This window comes from Lathyrus oleraceus, chromosome 5 (genome assembly GCF_024323335.1).
Source record: "Lathyrus oleraceus cultivar Zhongwan6 chromosome 5, CAAS_Psat_ZW6_1.0, whole genome shotgun sequence".
NCBI classification, from domain to species: Eukaryota; Viridiplantae; Streptophyta; class Magnoliopsida; order Fabales; family Fabaceae; genus Lathyrus; species Lathyrus oleraceus.
Window position 1 is genome coordinate 227,594,708 of NC_066583.1, and position 5,739 is coordinate 227,600,446.

Consider the following 5,739-nt stretch of genomic DNA (forward strand, 5'->3'; position numbering starts at 1 on the left):
TTCCTTCAGTTCTCTGTTCTCTTGCTCAAGTTGATCCATTACTCTTGCAGAATTGGCTCTTGTATAGTACCGGTGAGTCAGCTTGTCTTCAAACTAAATGAAGAGCACAGAGTTAGGCCACAGACAAGAAGACCAGAACAACCTGCTTATGCGAAATGATGCATGTGATGCTCGTGCGTATGTTTCGTTTTATTTTCAAGGAACTTTTAGGGTTCTATTTGCAAATTTGAGTTTTTAAAGCATTTAATAGCATATGGAAAATATCTCGTCGAATATATTTTGAACAAAGAAGTACAGCATTTTTTATTATTACAAGGGAAAAGGAAAATAGACATCCTATGGATCCCTAGAAGCTCGGGATGCTGGAAGACGAGATGCACAAAGCTTCTTGATCTCTCTCTCTCTCTCATAGGCTGCTTCCATATCCGCTTTCTCCTTTGCAAGTCGATCATACTTCCTCTTCCAGAACTTGGAAGACTGAGGAAGCAGAGAAGTCCAAGTATCATTCGGATCGTCGATCACCTGATGCTCGAGAAACTCGATCAGAGCGTCCTTCTCCTTTAGCTGTTGAAGCAACTCTTCTCTTTCACGGATCCAAGCACGTGAAAGGTCTTCTTCTCTCAGCTCCTCTACATCCTGGTTAAGGAGGGTTGAAGGCCCAGCCACAACCAACGGTGTAGGTCTCGGGTGATCATATGGCATAAGGTATTCAGAAGCTCTCTGTCTAACCCAAGAGGTATATGGCTCCAAAGCAATGCAGTTCTTCGGACCCAACTCATTCCTACCCTTCTTCTGAATCTTGCGCCAAGCGCGGACAAATTTGGCTTTCAGGCCTTGGGAATATTTACCCTCCTGAAAGAACACACCTTCTAACAGAATGTTATGAGGTTTATCCTTTAGGGGGAACCTAAGCTGACGACGTGCTAAAATAGGATTGTAGTTGATCCCGCCACATGTACCAAGAAGAGGCACATTAGGGAATTCACCATAATAATCAATGATCTGAACTGTATCATACACGCGATCATACCAAGAGATATCATCATTAGTGAGAGACATAAGTCTCTGAGACCACCGTAGACATCCCTTGTTCTCCTTGAAAGCAACCGTATGCGGTAAGTGAGAAATAAACCACTTATACAGCAGAGGCAAACAACACACAATAACTCCTCCACCCTTTGCATTCCTCAGATGCAAAGAGAAATAGGCATCACCCAACAGAGTCGGAACGGGATTAAGAACTGAGAAGATCCTAATGGCGTTCACATCCACAAATTTGTCGATGTTGGGGAACAATACCAAACCATAGATGAGCAACACAAATAAAGCCTCAAAGGCATCCTCACTCATGGCCTTCCCATAAACAGTAGCTTGAGCGATGAGGAACTCGGAAGGAAGACCCTGAATTCCACCTTTGGTAGTCATATGCGCCTTAATCCGAGATTCATCTATGTGCAACAAGTCTGCAATCTCTCGAGAAGTCGGAATACTCTCTAAGCCACTGAACAACACCTGATCCAGAATCGGGATCCCAATAAGATGAGCATACTCCTCAAGCGTAGGCAACAACTGGAAGTCCGGAAATGAGAAGCAGTGATACAGAGGATCATAAAACTGAGCCAAAGTACTCATCAAACCCTCATCAACCTGAGTAGTCAACAAAGGCAAAATCTTCCCATAACGAGCTTTGAAACCCAAGGGATCTAATACATAAGATGTCAGATTCCTTAACTCTTTCACATCGGGCTGTCTAAAGTTGTACTTCTTTGTATGCCTTTTCGGTCTTTCCATGTCTGAAAATTTTGCAAATAAACCCTTTAAGTTCCTTGAAAATTTTCTCATTTTTCTGATGACATGAATGCAGATGAATGCATGAATGCATGAATGCAACAATCACACTCAAGGATCAAGCAAGTCACACCAAACAAAGGTCATGGGAAAGCTCATTGTATCCTTAATATCAATCATCCATTTTGGTGGATTATGGTTTTCACCTTATCAACACCCAAGTTCCATTGATATTAACGATATATGAACCGGCTCAATCATCCTTAATATCAATCATCCATTTTGGCGGGTTATGGTTTGCACCTTATCAACGCCCAAGTTCCATTGATATTAAGGATATTTGAACGACTCAACCATGAATCACGGGTTTGCTGAGAGTCACGAGCATGGAGTCTCGGTTAAGAACCACCCAAAGGGAGTGTACTAGGGTTTAAACCTGCCGAACATGTTCTACCAGAGGTTCCCATAATCATCGTCCCATCTTTCGAATATTATCGGAGGAACGAATACTCGTATTCCAAGAATATTCTCAAGAGAGACTCTTATAAGTGTAGTATCGCGTAACAATCGCATCAGAACTGACATCTGAATGACCTCCGCACTACGTCCTAAAATAGGCCAAGATGGGTTTGGTAAACTACGGTCCTTGGCTTCTAAGGCACATGATTGAAAGAATAATGCCTAACCACAAATAACTTGTGTGACATTATTAATCTAACATGACCTCCACCAAGTGAATGGGCTCGCAAGTCAACTTTTTAAGGAATACTCCACACAAGTCGACAAGACTACGCTATTCTCCTATCCTAGAGTGCACTCGAGTTCGGGTATAGAACTCATCTCACAGAGATCACCAAAGCAAACAGCAATTGTATATCAAGCAATTCAAACATTACAATCAATACAGTTATCCCAAATTGTACAAAAATATGTCAAATAACACATAAACAAATATCATACAACAAAGGTGAAAAGTAGGCAATACCACCAAGGAAGGTCTACTTTTCCCCAGCAGAGTCGCCACTTTTCTGTAGCGGTGTATTCATCACTTTATGATTTATTGATTAAATCAAAAGCAAAGCATACAAAGAAATCGAGTCGCCACCGCACTTTTATTTATCCAAAGGATCGGCTAAAAAGCGAACAAAAGCCTAAGAAGTTTTACACGTAGAAAACTAATAAAAAGATCAGAGAATCTGGGTAAGGGGTTAATTACGCAATGGGAAGGTGTTAGGCACCCAAAACGTCCTAGGTACTCCTAGGGAGCCCTTTTCACACTTGTTGTATAAAAAGTTTATTTGTTTATGACATATTGTGCAAACATGATTGGGAAGATGAGAAAAGAATATACAAGTTATTATTTTTGTGTTTGAACGGATGAACCCGTTGCCTACGTACCTTCCATGAAAGGTAAGGATCAAAACGCCGTAGTTCGGCTAAAAAATTTCCAAAAGGTAGGTGAATTAATTTTAAAACAGGAGCACTAAGGCTTTTCATTATCAACAGGAGAAAACTCAACCAAGACCAACAATCCACCATGCGAGGATAACTTCAACATACTAGTGAGGGGTTAACCCTATAATAAGTATGGAAGACTCACAATCAACTCACTAAGGATGTGGTGAGATTTATATCAACCACTATGATAATTGAAACCTATGGCTAATGTATGAAAACATATCAACAATGGACAAAGCCACAAAACAATTGAATGGGTTTGATTAACCAATTATGAGTATTTACAAAATATGGTCAAAGTATGATTAGAATTCAATTCAAAGAAGTGTTATGAAATGGAGTTTGAAAAAAGTCAAAGGCCTAAAGCCTAGGTTTCTAATTTGAAAAGAGATGAGAATGTTTGCACAATAGTGTCAAAGTTTTTGAATTAACATGTGAAAAGGGAGTTTTGGAAACACACACAAAAATGAAAGGGTGAGGAAGTAAAACTTTTTAGATGTTCACCTCTTGAGATCATATGGAAGATGATTCAAGTGTGTCCTTTGGAATGGGGCAACAATGCAAGTAAGCAAATGCAAAGCAAGGTGATACCGGATGCCAATCAATGGACTTATACCAATCTCACAAACAAAGGTGGATACCGGATACCAATCAATGGATTTACACCAATCTCCTAAAACCAAACAAATGATACCGGATGCCAATCAATGGACTTACACTAGTCTCACAAAACAAAATGGATACCGGATACCAATCAATGGATTTACACCAATCTCCTAAAACAAACAAGGATATCAGATGCCAATAAATGGACTTATTCCAATCTCCTAAAACAAAACAAAACATGGATGTCAGATGCCAATCTATCTGGGCTTACTCTAATCTCCAACAGATGATCATGGGAAAACAAATGCCAACAACATGGACTTACAATTGCATCCTCACATACAACAAACAAACAAAAGCAATAAGCAAAGGGGATACTAGTTGCCAACAAATGGTCTTACACTCAATCCCTTCCAAATCATAGGAACAATGGCCAATGAATGGACTTACAGTTGATTCCTCAATGGACAAACAAAGATGTCACAGAGATATGAAATGATGATCATGCAATAATGAACAATTAATGATGATAAATGCACAAAGGCAAACAAGCAAACATGTACAGATGAATCAAGCAAGCAAGTCAGATAGCACACACTATATACAAGCAATTTGGCTCAAGCAAGGGTTAGACTTTGAAGTCAACTGGAATGGGGTAAGTGGTGCTCTTAACCTTAACATTGAGAGTTAAGGTGAAGCAGATGAAATGGAGATGAGGAGTGTGCCTCATAGCTCTTATCCCTGGTCAGGGAGAGCTTCAGATGATAGAATGTGTGGGAGTTCAGAAAGTTGGAACTCTCTCCACAAGTGAGTGACTCTATAGATCTTGGGTTAAGATCCACAATGCATCAACATGTAATGTGAGCAAAGGGATGACACACAGAATAGTAGGAGATGGACTACACATCTCTTTTATCTACCAATTGCCTCACATGAGGACTTTTCCTGCTTGGCACAAAGATAAATAAACACAAGCATTGCCTCTTAAGGAGGACTTCAGACAGGTGCCTGACCAAATAACAGGCCAGGTCTTCCAGACTACATGAAGAAGAGAAATTATACCTAAATGGTTAAGCAACCAAGCAAAAGAAAGTTCAAAATGAACTTAAGCAACTAATGTATCTGAAAACAATCCAACTCAATCAGTATACAATACAGACAAACAACCAACAGTCAATGCAATAGTCAACCAATATAGGCAAAGGCATAAGCCTCAAGTCAAACTCAAAAGAGTCAACATCAACCTACAAAACACACATTAGTAATCAAAAGCAAATATCAAATGCTCTCAAGATGAGGCATCACCAATTGTGTAACTTGCATGTGCAACCTGAAACAAAGCTTCAAATATGAGCAACCAACCATTAGGTCAAAGCCTAGGGTCAAAGATGGGGAAACAATTTAAAACAGAAGCTAAAAATTTACATGAATCAACTTCAATCCAATAAGAACATCCTCCAAAAAGTTACACATCCATATCATGCACCAAAATCATTTCCCAAGTCAAATAGGGCAAGGCATGCAAATTGAAAGCTCATTGAAGCAACAGAATGATCAAATGCATATTAATTCAAAAATGGTTCAATAAATTTCAAGAAAAATCATGGCTAAACAGCATACATCATAGGATCAACACACCAAAAATCATGGCATTTGGATAAGTATAAGCATGGAAATCAAATTCCATAAGGCAATGTAAGCACAATCAAGCTCAAAGGAGGCATAAATTGATACATCAATTTAAGGCAATCCTAAAACAGAGATGACAAATGATAAATGACTCAAACCAAAGCCACAATAAACTTCAAGGTGTCTAGAATCAGATCATAACTCAACATCCAGAAATGAAAAAAATGCAAACTCAACACCAAAAGGTCATGCAAAGTG